Here is a 16,537-nt window from a genome sequence, read left to right on the forward strand (position 1 = left end):
AGAGTTATTACCCTCAGGCTGGAATGTTAACAGTAGTTAATTGCCTAGCCTGCAAATTATTGACTCAACTGAAGGCGAGAGAAATTGTCAATTAACAGCTGCCAATGACCTAGCGCCTGTGAGTAATTAGACTATTAGTACCGTCCGTCTAATCTCATGCAACAGACAGACAAACATGCACACCATCCTTGTTTTCTGCATGTCCATAGGTGACCCCCATGCTGAAGTTTGAATGCAGGCAACAACAATAGTTGCACCATCATTTTAAGTATTTTGCGTGTCTGCGTCAATCTCACTGTTCCAGTCACAAAACGAATTAATGTTTATTAAATATCTAAAAAAAATAATTTCACAACATATTTAAAAAACGATAAGGAAAACAAACGCAAAGTGTACTTTTTGTTACCAATGTATACTTTAATTAAAAAGTGAATGCAGTCATTGGACAGTTCACTATTTAATGTTTCCATATTCCTTTAATGACAGTTTTGTATGTAAAATTGCACTTTTATACCCATCTGAAAGGTTTTGTGTTAGGGTTAGGTCATAGAAATTGCTACTATAATTAACATTGATTTACAATATTCATTTAATTACAAGACATGTTTAAGTATTCTTGCCCAGGGTGTTAACAGCGGTTAGTGCCCTTTATATAATTTAATTAAAGGATCAGGCATTTCAGGTTAGGGTTAGTGTTAGATTTACAGTGAGGATTAGCACTCGGGCTAGGGTTGGGTTAGCGTACAGGTTATATTTAGAGTTAAGGTCTTTAATGTTAGTATTAGGATGAGGATAAAAATAAGTATAGAAGTGGTGAGGTCACAATAATATCATGTTTAAGTTTACGGTTAGGGATAGGGCACTGAAATGGTGGTTTGCAGAAGTGATGGGTGCAGGTAATGGTGGCAAAGTAATGACATGCATTGATTTCTTCTCTCCATGCCTACCAAGGTTAAATCTGAAGTGATCTCACACACTGGTCAGATTACACAGAACAGCGAAAAGTAACAGATCTAATTGGTCCCCATATCACTAAGTGTCCTTCCCCTTGCTGATTGGCTATTTCAGCATGCTGACAAAGCACCCAGGGGTGTAGCTTGGGGGCGGAGATGTTTGGGGAGGTACATCCCCCTAATAAATGCATTTTCAGGTACATAGTTGGGTACAGGTGCTTTCAGTCTGGTGAAGTGAGGTGTCTGTCAGATTTCACAAGGAATGTTTTCATAAACACAGACAAAAATGCACATGCACTTTCGTCCTTTCTGTTTTGAATGTCTTCAAAAATGTTGGTTATTTTGCAAAATATTGTTTTTTTTCATTTACTACCACTACCAATCTGCATTTATCTCCATTTCCACTGCCTTGTTATCCTCTCTCATGCATCCTGCTTGTCCTATAATGTATTTTGACATTATATGCCAGTGTGATTGTTGGAAAATCTGAAGTTCAAACCCCTTACCCCAATCTTACTGACCAAGCAATCACCCTGGAAGCGCTTTTTAGCGTCATGCTTAAATCGGGAGATGTATTGCAGATTTCAGGATCGCTCAAGAAAATTAAGAAAATACTGAGAAACAAAATCATTTTCCCTTCCATGTAGTCCTTAGTTCGTCTGGCCATCTCCTTTGTTCACTTTTGTGGTATAAGAGTCCTCCGTTTTTTATGGTCCTTCTTGAGAACATTTTGCAAATTTTAAAGCCCCTTCCACGACATGTGTGTCATCTCTACTGCTCTTCTTCCATGGACACATAGCTCTTGTTGGCCATCATAAATTCCCAACATGAATCTCTACAACACTGAGCGCGCTCTGAGAACTATCTCCAAAAGTGTCTTAAATAGGAGATTGGTGTTTCTATCTTAGAATTGCAGAAACAGCTCTCCTTCTTCGGCCATCTATTTCCCAAGTAGTAAAAAATCCTCTTGTGCATAAAAATCTTGAAGTATTGCCTGATCCTTATGCCACCAGCGCAACCTTACTCTGCAGTGATAGTGAAATTAGCTTTATTCCACATGGGCATTTTAGGATTCTTCTTTCCTTACCTTCCACTCACAAATGTAAAAAGGTAGCATCAGTCCACTTGCTAGTCATGCCCACCTGGAATATATGAATGTCCATGTCTAGCACTGCCCGTGTAGCATTTTCAACTGGGGAAACACACATCCCCTGCCTTGCAAACGCTTTACTGGTTGCTGATCAGAAAGAGTCACTTAAAGTCTTCATCACACACAAGGCATTTCACAGAAAAGGATTCCACTTACTCAAAACCAAGTTAATCAAATACCAGTTCCTTCTTTGGAGCTACCACACCCCAGTAAAATACACTCATGATTAAAATTCAAAAAGTGGCAGATCACAGCATCTCCATACCAACTACAAAAATATTTCACTACTCCTCAGTGTAAATAACCATGCAACGCACCAAGAGGCCACAGATTAGGAGGCTTTAAAGCACCTTCGTGTGTGCGAGGCTGTAGTCTGAACCTACCTTTGACGTGCTCTAAACTTTAGGTTGACTTATAGGTGAAATGTTCACTAGTTATAGTTATCTCAAATAACTATATCTAGTGCTCTAAAGGAACTTTAACTCATTCCCCCGCCATACACAGTCTTGGCATCAATGATGTTCTTTCAGAGATTGTACGACGAAACAACGACTTCAAAAACAACTACTGCCTTAACAACGAGGTTGGAACACCGACCTCGTTGCTACTACTAATGATTTTACCACGAATGCCTTAACAACGATATTTCGTTGTAAAGGCATTCCTGATAAAATCATTAGCAATAGGCACCATTCACCCTACATCCCTCACCCCACCCCCCCAACCCCACCCCAAAACCTAAAACCCCCTGACCCCCACCCACTCCCCAAAACCAAAAACGCCCCACCCCCCCAACCCCACACCAAAACCTAAAACCCCCTGACCCCCCACCCACTCCCCAAAACCAAAAATGCCCGACCCCCCCAACCCCACCCCAAAACCTAAAACCCCCTGACCCCCCACCCACTCCACAAAACCAAAAACGCCCCACCCCCCCAACCCCACCATAAAACCTAAAACCCCCTGACCCCCCACCCACTCCCCAAAACCAAAAACGCCCCACCCCCCCAACCCCACCCTAAAACCTAAAACCCCCTGACCCCCCACCCACTCCCCAAAACCAAAAACGCCCCACCCCCCCAACCCCACCCTAAAACCTAAAACCCCCTGACCCCCCACCCACTCCCCAAAACCAAAAACGCCCCACCCCCCCAACCCCAACCCCACCCCAAAACCTAAAACCCCCTGACCCCCCACCCCCTCCCCAAAACCTAAACCCACCACTTACCTTCGCAAACTCCCTTCTTTTTACCTTAACCACGCATGTTCGTTGTTCAGAACATACGTAGTTAAGGCACAAAAAAACGGAGTCGTGGTTAAAAAAAGCGTTGTTGCGCTTTCGTTAACCACGACTTTCGGAAAAAAAAAGTCGGAAAAAAGGATGTTTCCCCCTTTCAGATGTTGCAAAGATGTAATTAATGGTGTTATAGAACATTTCATGAGTGATCTAATATGTGAGGTAATTAGCAGTGTATGGCGAGGGCACAAGAGTCCCTTGAACCCAACCGTACATACGTGCAAATATTTTTGATCCCTACTTTCTCAAAAACTAGTGGATGGATTTACACCCAGTCACAAAAGGCACACTTTCTGGACCAAGATCTAGCTTCCTGCCAAATGTGGAGTAAATCTGCTCAGCAGCTTTGCAGTAGGACTGTTACACTTGTTGCAGTCTACTTGTGACATGGCAAATCACATTTGATATGAAAATAACAGAGATACTTCACATTATAAAAGCTACGCAGAAATAAATACATTATTGGCCTTTGTATTATATTGCATAGTAATAGCGTTTATACAGCACTTACTCCCCTTGGTGAGGCAAGAGCACATGCTCTACAACTGGTATGACTGACCACTTAATACCACAATTTTCCCATTCTTAAAGCACTGTGTATAACAGTTATTACCGCTACCCAATATTTCAGCAGCTAATTTGGCTCCCTCACTCCATGTCTTCATGGATGTTGTTTCCAGTCCTGGGCTTCATACCTAAAAATCAATGGTTTCATGTGTTTTAGTCTAATGAAGCTAATACAAGTGAGCTTATACTACAAGACCCATAATCTATTTGTTTGCCAAATTAAAGCCCATGATTAGACATAGTGTCTGTGATGACATTGAGTGAATTTGACCTTCCTACCAACACCTAAAGGATGATCATAAAGGGAATTTTTCAGAATTCTACATGGTTTTCTCTCTCCAGAGCCCCTGAAGTTAGTCACAGCCCCTGCCTAAGATGTCCCTAATGGTCTATCATTCAGTTTAGTTAATAAGCTTACCAACATGGATGTTAGTTCACGAAAGGGTCAGAGGTGGCCTATAATTATACTAATAATAAAAATTGCTGTAAATAGCATTATTATTTGCTGTAAATAGTATTATCAATTGCTGTAAATAGTATTATCCAATTCATAGGTATGCAATTTGAAGACCCCAGCAGAATGATAAGTAAGCCTTTCCTGTATCCCACCTATCACATTCTAATCACTGCAGATGTCAGCAGCGAGTTTTTAGCACACAGACCTATCCTGCAGGCATTTTAACTTTGACCCGCCCTGAGATATTCAACAAATTTCTTATTTTCTGTTAACAGAATAAGAAAAGGGGAAGGAATACAAACTACAGAAAGTAATTAGAGATATTACGACCCATGTTTACAATCTGTCCCTACCACTACCTTCATGACCCGTGAGAGTAGCAAGGGCAAAGCCAGGGGCATCAAGAAGCAGCATCTTTTTTGCTCATGGTTACCTCATATATTATGATACTTCTGCCCAGTTGGATAACTTGCTTGGTCCTTATCTTTAGAACTCACGCCTTTCTAGATTGACTTTGCTCCATTTCCTCACTTTCTACTTTCAAGACAGGTCTAAAAACACACCTTCTATACAAATAAACCATGCACACATACGTACTTAAACAAAAATAAAATAAAAGTTTATGATGATAACACTACATTAAATTAATCAATTGTCGTAAATATGTAGGATAGGCTTTCGATACTTGTCCTCCAACAACCATCAAAGATCTAGCAGCTTAGCCAAAATCTGCAGAGATGCTACGCAGATTGATTAACCAGTCACTGAGAGGAAAATCTGGTGGCTTGTGCATTAAAAGTGACTCTTACATCTGCTTTGAAAAAGTTGAACCTTTCATCAGCCTGGTAGATATGACAACCTGCTCTAATGATCTTTTTTACCAGCTAAACGCATAGAAAGATGTGTCATATCTCCACTCTGGCGCTTCTTGGGAGATCAGTAAAGTTCTGGATCCCTTCCAAGTAGATTCCATGCCTGAAAAATGAGCTGAATCAGCATTGTGTCCACTTTAGATGATCTTACAGAAGAAATGGTTGAACCAATACCACTGATTTGGTCCTCCTTGTTTGCTTTGGAGCTTTTGACCCAGTTGAGCATCTGATTCTGAATGAGTGATTGGCTAGTCTAGGGGTTGGCCTTTGGTCTGGAAATGGTCTTTGCCTTTCCTTGTGGATAGAAGCTCAGCACTGGATCACCAACTTTCATATTCATTTTGGTAACAGGACATTGAGTTCACCCCTCAGGGGTCTGCCTTGGCACCACTTTTCCTATGTGCATGCTCAACAGTATAAAAGTATATGGATTTCACCAAGCTGTTGGTTAATGCATCCACAACTTTGAAAGACAGTTGAAACAATCTACATGATCAAGCTCAGATGGTGGGTAGGAGGGTGTCTCTGAACCAAAGAGGAACGATTGACAGCTAGAGGTCAAAGTGGTGGGTGATCAGACAAACCTCTGCATCAGCAACTATTTTGCTGTTGTCACAGGCACGGAATTTCCAGGTCCTTTTTTTTACCATGACCCATGAATGAACTGCAGGAAGTCAACACTTGTGAAGGCAAGGGACTTTCATCTCAGGTCTTTTGAGAGGCTGTTCCACTACCTTGTCTACAGTCACATGGTGGCAGCTATTTTAGATCTGGGGCTCTCCAAGAATTGATATTTGCAATCATGGTTACCTCGGACTGCTAGAGTTTGAGCCACCTGCAAAAACATCTGACCCCTGTTTACTCCAGGGCATTCAGGGTCTAAATCTTAAAGGCCATGTGACTTGAGCCATTGGAAATCCACTGGCTGTGGTGAAGTAGAGGACAGAGTTTAAGATCTTCTGTTTGAGCCAACACAATCATAGCTAGACAATAAAATACCAGATTGCTTCTGTATTGTTGCTGTCCTCTAATGTACTGCTTCTTATAATCCCCTGGATCATAACAAGACAAAACAAGCACTAGAAATGCAGTAGGCCTGGCTTATGAATGCAACTGTTGTTTCTGTCACTGACGGGTTTAGCACTCAATAAGCCATCATATGCACACTCGGTCACTCATCTTTGCACTTATGCATCCATTCATCCACCTATTGACTCAGTCTTGCATTTACCATCTATTACAACCACAATAAAACACATACAAAGTCAACAACATATGCAAGATAAATTAAAAGAATACAATTAGAAAAAAGAAAACGTTGATGTCTAAACACAACAGACGAATGCTTGTAATAAGCAAACTAAACATACTAGTGGGTGTCCCTCTGCAAAGATATTTTAAATAGTGTATAATTGTTTTAATGTTCCAACATGATTGCCACACTTAGAACTGATGTATTGACCACCTTGGAATAATAAAACAATGATACACTATGGACAGCAGCATTGCATAATGGTCTGGGTTAGAGAAAGTGGCCACATGGGATGTAACGCACTGCAAATAAAATGATCAGCAGCAAGGGACCTGTTAGCACTGCCTGGAGAGATGTTGTATCCTCTTAGGAAACATTACAATAAAAAAGAGAAAAAGCAGAGAAATGAAAGAAGAACTATAAAGGGGAATTTGGGAAACTAAAGGATTGGCCAACCAGCTCTGACACTGAAGCACAGCTATTTTCACGCAGTTGTACATGTGATCAGGAAATGCTACCATTCACAGTGAAAAAGAGCCAGTGACTGATGAGAACTAAACCACTATCCCTTGCAGTACAGTGCCGTCATCAAAGCAGGATGTAAATGGCACTTAGCTAGACCAATCACAAAACAGAGCTGACCCAAAGACCTTCTATGTATCTATATGGATATATATTTATATATGTGTGTATGTATATATTTTAAAAGATCCTTGCAGTCATCTAAGAAGAGATTCTAGTCAGACATATTACAGTGCAAATCTTTGTCAGAGGTGGTAACTAAGATCAAAATCCTCTCCTACAAAGGTAAACTGTGACGTTTTATGTAACAAAAATACATATTTGTAGACTTTAATGCAGGAGAAATAGCAATTCACCTTTAAACAACTATTACCTTTAATCATGCTTTTCACAACTAAAATGTCAAAACTACTGCATTTATCATAACTTTTCCTAATAAACATTTCAGCCCCACGGCACCGGAAATATTTTTCTTCTGAACCAATCAGGCCTCTAGTTGTTATCACTGGTCTGTCACTATAACTAAATGAGGCCTCCTGTGATGAGCTTAAGCATTCCCACAAGACAACTATCAGAAAAACAGTCATAAAATAACGTAGTATACACAATTAAAGCTGGCATAACAAAATACTATCTCTCCTAGGAGGGCCTAAAAAGGAATCTGACCATGCACATTTTCTATACCCACGTTTTGTAATAGGGAGTAACCAGTACCAAAAGCCATACTACGGTAATCTGTGAGAGCCCATGTAACAAAATACCTCTCAGTAGGCTTGAATACAGAGTAATAACAGCCTACCCCAAAATGCCTATTGACTTTAACATACGCTTTTCAAAATGAATATGTCAGGCCTACTGTCTTAATTGCAATTTTTCATTAGAAACAACCAGGCCTATAATACTTATCATTGACTTGTCACTGTAACCAACTCAGACATACTGTGTTGGTCATAAGCCTTCCCACACGGTAACCTTCAAGTATTCTGTTGAAACATTACAACTATGTACAAAACGCAGTTGTAAAACCCCTACAAATAGAGCTGAATAAGAAATCCCAATGATTTGTTTTGATGGGTCACAAACACCAAAATCTTGCCCACAATAGTAATCTGTGACACTCCATGTAACAATATACTTGCCTACGAGCTGTAACACAGTGTAATAACATTCCACCCTTAAACACCTATTGCCTTTAACACGTCTTTCACAATAAGTAAGTATGGGCTACTTGCTTTGTCATGAGTTTTCATTATAAATATATCACTCCTAAGGAATCTGAAATAAATTTTCCCATTAAACCAATAAGGTCTCTATCCTTTAGCAGTGGCTTCACACTATGTACAACGCAGTTCTCTGAAGTATGCATAAACAGGCAACACCATCAGGCGTATGTTTATAAAATGAGAAAAAAGGTATAAAATTACAGTTAGTAAAACAATGTGCAACACCTCTCACCAGGGATTAACAAGAATAATCACAGTGAAATTCTACTGCCATTGTTTGTCAGAGTGGGTGACTAATACCAAATCCCTTGACTACTATTGTAATCTGTGAGATTACATGTTACCAAATAACTTTCTACTGCCTCTAACATAATTTGATAGCAATCTACTGCTAGTGGCCTACTGACATGAACACATGCCTTTCACAATAAATAATCCAGGCCTACTGCCTTTGTAACTTTTCATACAAAAACAGGCCAAACCTATGGCTTCTGACATAACATTTGCCTGCATCCCAAACAAGCCTATAGATGCTATCAATGACTTGTCACTATATCAACTCAGGCCTAGTGTAGTGAGTGTAAGCTTTCCCACAAGGCAACCATCAGGCATACAGTCATAAAATTGCAAATATATATAAACTCACATTTGGCAAAGCAAAATGCTATCACTCCTAACAGCGTTTAACAGTGATTCATACTGTGCAAATCTTGTGCACCCATGGTTTGTCAGAGTGGATGACCAACACCAAAACTCTTATCTACCATATTTTAAACAAAACCTATTTGTAGGCTTTAATTCAGAGTAATAACAGTTCACCCTAAATGTCTATTGATGTTCACATATGCCTTTTAATCTCAATATATCAGACCTAAGGCATAGAGCCTTTGGGCCAGATGTAGTAACCGTTTTGCATGGCTCAAACTGCAAAAATCGCAGTTTGCGCCATGCAAAACGGCCATCGCAATGCACATTCCCATTGTGCGAATCAGTACCGACTCGCAAAATGGAATCCGACTCGCAAATAGGAAGGGGTGTTCCCTTCCTATTTGTGACTCGCACCGCAATACAGAATTGCTTTGTGACCGCGAAAGCGGTCGCAAAGCAATTCACAGTGAGCACCCACTTGAAGGGGGTGCTAACTCATTCCCTATGGGACCCCTTCCCCTTTGTGAATGTCGCAAAAAATGTTTTTTCAGAGCAGGCAGAGGTCCAATGGACCACTACCTACTCTGAAAAAACTAAACCAAATGGTTTCATTTTTTTTTTGTATTGCAACTCGTTTTCCTTTAAGGAAAACGGGCTGCAATACAAAAAAAAAAAAAACTGCTTTATTGAAAAAGCAGTCACAGTCTCCAGCAGGCCACCACCCCTGTGAGTGCAGGGAATCTCAAGGGGGTCGCAAATTGCGACCCACCTCATTAATATTAATGAGGTGGGTCTTTGCGACCCCCTTGAGATTCGCAGAAGGTGTCTGAGACACCATTCTGCATACGCCGACTCGCAATTTCCGATTCGCAAAATCGCATTTTGCTACATCTGGTCCCTTATCTTTAGCGTGCCATCATAACCAACTTAAGTTTACTGTGTTGAGCATAAGCTTTCCACATGGTAACCATGCGGCATACGCAATGAAAATTCAAACATATACAAAATTACAGCTGCCAAACCAAAATACTGTCTCACCCAGAAGAGCCTAACAAGGATTATTGTATTACATATCTTCTATACTTATGGTTCGTTTCAATGAATTACCAGCACCAATTTGCTTCAGTATTGTAGGAATCTGTGAAATTTAATGTAACAAAATACCTGCCTGCAGGATTTAGCACACTGTAATAACAATCCATCCATGAAAGCCCACTTATTCTCTATGGCACATGTTTTTCACAATAAGTAGTTCAAACCTACTGGCTTTCTCATAATGTTTCATAATAAATATTTCAAACCTATGATACCTGGCATGACTTTCCCCAACAGCCAAGGAAGCCTTTACCACTGGTTTTATGCCTTACCCAGCACCAACCTATTTAAGTGCATATAAACTGACAACCATCATGCATACATCTGTAATAATACACATATGTAGAAAAATACAACCTGCAAAACAACATACAATGCCACGGAACAATTCCTAACAAGATTCATCACATTGAAAATCCCCACGGTTTGTCAGAGTGGATGGCCAATACCAAAACTCTTGCCTACAATGGTATTCGATAAAATTATATGTAACAAAATATCCGACTATAGCCTGTAACACAGTGTGATGACAATCAACTGTTAAAGGTTATGGCTTTAACAAAAGCTTTTTACAGTTAATAAACTGGACTAACTGCCTTTGTCATAATGTTTCATAAGAAGCAGACCAGACCTATTGCATCAGGCATAATGTTTCCCATTGCATCAATCAGGCCTATTGGTTTTCACCATAATTAACTCAGGTCTACAGTTTTGAGCATACCCTTTTCCACAAGCAAATCTTCAATGTTTGTGGTATTTTACTCAGGTATTATGGTAGTCTTTGAGATTACACGTAACAATAACAAAATGCGTGTCTGAATGTTTTAATATAGAGTATCTACAATCCACACTTTGTTGTCGAGTGACTTTAACATATGCTTTTCATAATCAATAAGCCAGGGCTACATCCTTTATCATAACATTTCATAATAAGTAGATCAGGGCTATAGCCATGATCGCTGGCTCACACCATAACCAACTTAGTCCTACTGTATTGACTATTAAATGTTTGCCACAAGCCAAGAAGTACAATTCAAGCAGTCTTTACTGTACAGTGGAAGTACACAAATTTGGACCAGTCAAATCCTGTACTCGGGACAACCAACATGATGGTTGGGCCTAAGCCTTTCTCTCAGTAATACCCTGAAAGCTCCTTTTCATTGATCGCATAAGGCCAGGGGACAGTTGTACTGTCAAGCCAGACATAAACATCCACATAGATTAGTGTATGCCTGGGCATCCCATGCAACTCTCAAACACAAAACTGCACTCTGAAGTGTAAAGTTAATAAAGGAAGGGGACTGGACTGCAATACGTTCCTGATGACTGTCCTGCTCCCATTTGCACTGCTGTCAGACAAAAAGAAACACTGTAACATATCGAGTTATTTAAGATTATTTATAACAACATTACAGTGTTACATGTGTGCCCCTGAAAGTTTACACTCAGGAAGCCATATTGCTGCTGGCTCAGGCAGCTGGATAAATAGACAAAATAGTCAAAGCTGTGTGGAGGGGAAGCACTTTTTTTCTGTGGAAGCATACAACTTATGCCCAACCAAAACATGTACTCCTGGCTATAAACATGTGGGCAAATGCCCTCTCTCAGCACTCCTGAAAGCTCTTTTTAAGTCGATCACATTATTTCTGGCAATAGCTGCTCTGTCAAGCCAAGCCTAAACAGCAGATCATTCTCCGTCCTATCCCCGACTCAGGAGTTTAATCCCTGGCCAGATTCAGAAACAGGAAAATCAAACTGCTTTCAAGTGATGCTCATAGATAAATTTGTTTCCTCATTAATAGCTCAATCATGGCCCCTCCTCAACTCCTGTATCAGCTGGCAATTGCACAAAGCAGTTATGTGATGCCTGCCTGTACAGAGCCAAAAGGTCATGTGGGTGAATGGGGCTTATATACAGCCTTAGGCAGAAGACCTATCTCTTTGCATAGATGTGGAAGTGCTGGAAACAGCACTGATATCTATCGTGTTACACAGTTCTCATTATAGGTTAGTTTTAAAGTTCAGTTTAGCACGTGGAAGGCACACCTCACGTGTGACTGACTTTACACCAGCCCCAGGGCACAAGTCAGGGTACACGCAGGTGGATGGCATCCACCCACTATTTTCACAGGGTGGACGCTGTCCACCCTGCCAAGATGTCGGGCCCTATTGTAAACTATGCTGAACTCGCCTCGGTGTAATTTTAAAACACGGGGACACATTCAGCAGCACTTGCATGTTGTCTGCTTTTGATCGGAGCAACAACGTGAAAGTGGGGAGGGGGCTTTCCTATCTCAAACTCCAGCTGGGTCCATAACAAAAGCCTGAGTTAAGGGGCCATTAGACCTCTTTTTGTTTGAGTATCCTGTCTGGCAGCTATCAGGAGCCTCATACGTAAATGCAACTGCAATGGAGGGGAAACAAATGCACACAGCTTGTTAGCACTTCACAGAGACTTAAGAAAGGCACACTTTTGACTTTGTTCAGTCCCTGTACATAGGAGATATGCATATACTGTAAGAATCTCAGATGTGTTGGTCTGTACCAGTATGTACACAAAATAACAACTTGAATACCACTATTTTTTTATTTTCTTTATAGCGCTATTCATCCCAATGCAGGGTGTCAGAGCACTTTGCATCACACATACATATTACATTGTCAATAAAACATACAAGTGTGTAAATCCGGGATGTGTTACATAAGACAGTGAGGGTTACATGGTAGAGGAGTCACATATCATCCTTCATAGCTCACCGTGCTCTATTAGAAGGCCTACAATTTATGAACTGCTAGTAACAAAACAATCTCTGTTAAAAGCAGTAACCCACTTATCTATCTACATAAAATAATAATCTGTTTGCTGCATGGTACATGATGTGCTTTGCAGGAGACACATAAAGGGGCATATTTAAGAACCCCTAGTGCCACCTTAGCCCTTATTTACGGCTGTCTTCTTCAGGGTAAGGTTACAGTGAATAGGTGAACTGACAGGTCACTATAACTATAAACAAGAAGGCCAACTAGACTGTCTCCAGTGCACCATGATGGCAGTATAACATGCCTAGAATATCCAAAGTTCTTATTAGCGAGCACAGGCTTGTGTAGATTCTGATTGCTGGCCATAGTTTGTGGTGTCTTGCGCTGTTCCTACATCTTCCTACTTGGTAGTTCTTCTATGCAAACTAGTAATATTTCCCTGTGAAGGCCAATATTTTCTTGAAAGCTCTAGTTGGGACTGGAATTGTATGTGCCTTTTTTCTAGTGAGTTATATTTATAATTGTTTCCTTCTCATCCTTGGATACCTTGATGGCTTACTTTTATTTTGATATGGAGCTGTTGCCTCTTACTTACTATTCTTGGTGTGGGTATTCTGCTGGTACTGTTTCAGGATGAGCTGTCAGGTTGTGCTGATGAACGTGAGCACTGTTTAGATATAGGTATACCAACAATAGGAACATGAGAGATGTCGGCTGCTAAATGTGGAAGAGACATTTGGGGGTGGGGCAGTGTGTAATTTGTAAAAACATAATTGCAGAGCCTCAAACATTTTCTTTCAGCCCTGTTGCTGAATGCTCATGTTGGCATAACCTTTCATTTTCAGTACTCTACACCTGCTTATTCTTGTTGGTTGTTTTTTCATCCCCTTTCCTGCCTTCATCATTGTTTTCCTGTCTCTCTTGCTCCCCTTTCTTTCTTTCTGTCTTGTTTTGAGTCATGGTCAGTTGGTGAAAAATGATTCCCAAACTCCTAAAATCAGTGCCCGTGCCCACCACAGACAAATTAAGTGGTGGGTAGGGCTGAGTAAGCATAGTTCGCACAGGAGAACGGTCTCACCTCTGGATAGCTCAGACAGCTAAAACAATCACATCTCCATGGAAATATGATGCATATGGACTATTATGCCCATTGGAGTAGGCTGGCGGCAGAGTTGGTTTGCTCAATCCTTGGGTAAAGGAAGCTTTATGCTGACAAAAGGCAACACTGTTTTATGTGTAGCTTACAAAAGCATGTCTTCTACCTAAATCAGGAGTGTTTCCATGTATACTCATAATGCACTAAAATGTACTCATGATAGACCTGCTAAACATATGTGTGAGGTCTTAACATCTGATGTTACTTCTTGTGATGTCACATCCTGTCAAGTCATGGGTAATGTTGCCACTTCATATGATGGCACATGCAGCCACGTGCCATGATGTTACTCGCAGTGATGTCACTTGCATACTGCCTAACTTGATTAGTCTCCCCACTTCTTTTTTTAGGACTTGTGCCTTGACGAGCCGCACTTGCCTCTGAAAGAGCTTACGTAAAGGAAAATGCAAAATATTTCGACAGATATTATGCTCTAAGAGGCTGATACGGCAGAGGTATGAGTCACGTGTCAGAGATGGAAGAAGGAGCGGTCGGTCATGACAATTGCCATGAAATATGGTACACTGAGCAAATAGTGGCCTGAAGCACCATCAGCAGTAGAAGCTTTTTGCAGGAGTCTCTAGTGTGCATCATATTAAGTGCCTGTAATGTAAGGAGTAAGGTACTCTCTGCTGAAAAGTGCAGCTGTTGTTACACTAAAAGTATAGACATCTTGGACTGCCCCATTCAAAATACAGCCTTGATGCAAAGCAGTATTGCAGTGACTCATTACAAGGGCAGTGGCCCTGCTAAAATGTACAGGTGATGTCATTGCTTTATTTGTAAAATAATAATGGTGCTATTAAATGACAGAGCGCTAATACCAAGGTTGCACAGTCCTCAATCCATCTCAGGCCTCTTCAATTCACTGCCAGGCACTCCCTACCTCATTATCTCACTCCCACAAGTTTCTGCTTTCTCCATTGTTGATGGACTTTCTGTATTTCTTTTTCTCCGTCTTGTGGTTTTGTTTGTTTTTCCCTCTGTTGGTTTCGGAAAATGTCTGATGTGGAGAATTAAGTGCCGGCCCCAAAAAAATAAGTGCTGGGGCCCCTCACTGGCAACCAAAGTCACAAATTAAGCATTGGATAAAATTACAATAAAAGTATAGCACACATAAGTATAGAACCCACTCACCCACCCAATTTATTGTTGACTGTATCTTTGCCTTTGACCATGCACTGCGCTCTGCTTCCTTTCCACCAGGTTCCCGCAATATATATACCTTACACATACCCTTTTTACCCATGCTAAGATACGATAATGTTGCCCCATTCAGCATATGGTATCCCACCAGGGAAGTGCTATACTTTCTCATTAAACGATCCTTTCTGAAAAGTACAGTTATTGTTCTACTTAAAGGCTAGCACCCCTGGCAAGTAATGCTGGTACTACCCCCTTACAGCGATGGCGTTGCTGTTGAAAGATGCCTCACTGTCTCATTTTGGGTGTCTTAGTCTTGGTAAGAAATACACATGCAAATGTGCTGAAAATATAGAAGTCCTGACCTGAAGTGCTGTTTCTCTCTTTTTAAAAATATAGCATCCCAGCAGGTAGCTATCATACATCATTAAAGGTATAGCAGCCAAGCTAGGAGCACAGGCACTGCCACACTTAAAGTATAGCAGCCTTTCCTTGTGTTGATACCAACCAAAATACGGCAGACTGCTCAGACGTGCTCTGCTCTGTTTTTAACAATTATTTTAGCTCTTATATTACAAGCCTTAGAGGGTAGTTTTGATAGTGGATGTTTATGATTCCTTAATATCTAAGCTCATTGTGTAAACAGCATGCACCAACACAGGAACATTCAGGCCCGGAGTACACTAGGCATACTATAACACATTCCTCGTGACTGCTCTCCTCCCAGGTGCACTGCAGCTGTACTTCCTGCACCACGTTGGTGACACTGTATCTCAGGAGCATTAGTATACAACTACTAGGTGTACAGATCAGCCTGACAGCAGCAGTACAACATATGAAAGTTTGCAGAAACAGTAGCACAACAGCAGTACTACATGGAACACTGTGCTGAGGTCTTTCAACAGTAGAAGTAGTAGCTGCACCAGGTGTGCACACACAATGTTACAGCAGCAATACTACCAGCAACTATTTCAGAAGCAGTGTTACAGTACTATGTGGCACAGCCATACAACTGGAGCATTAATACATCCACCAGGCATAGAAGAACAATGAGATAGCAACAATACTACCTGCAATCGGTTCAGAAGCAGTGTTACTGCAGTAGTACTTTGTGGCATAAAGTGTGAAGGCATTGTAACAGCAGCAGAAGTACATGTGCCAGGTGTACAGAAAAAATATGATAGCATCAAAACTTTCTGTAACTTGACCAGAAGCAGTACTGCAACAGTAGTACAACATGGCAAACATTGTCAAGGCCATGCAACAGAAGCAGTATTGCATGCACAGAAACAATGTGAGAGCAGCAATGCTACATGCAGCTGGCTCAGATGCAGTGGTACTGCTGCAGATCTACATGGCACAAAGTCAGTCATTACGACCCTGGCAGTCTTCTGGCTGCCAGGGCCGAGGTGGCAGTTGGACTGCCGCCAATGTGGCAATGC

General features: G+C 41.0%; 1 protein-coding gene across 1 annotated transcript in view; it reads right to left on the minus strand.

Moving 5' to 3' along the window:
• Positions 1-16,537, minus strand: part of SHISA7 (shisa family member 7) — a 271,469-nt gene that overhangs the window by 115,733 nt on the left and 139,199 nt on the right. The gene's annotated exons all lie outside the window — the stretch shown is intronic.

The sequence above is a fragment of the Pleurodeles waltl genome, chromosome 7 (genome assembly GCF_031143425.1).
Source record: "Pleurodeles waltl isolate 20211129_DDA chromosome 7, aPleWal1.hap1.20221129, whole genome shotgun sequence".
Classification (NCBI taxonomy): domain Eukaryota; kingdom Metazoa; phylum Chordata; class Amphibia; order Caudata; family Salamandridae; genus Pleurodeles; species Pleurodeles waltl.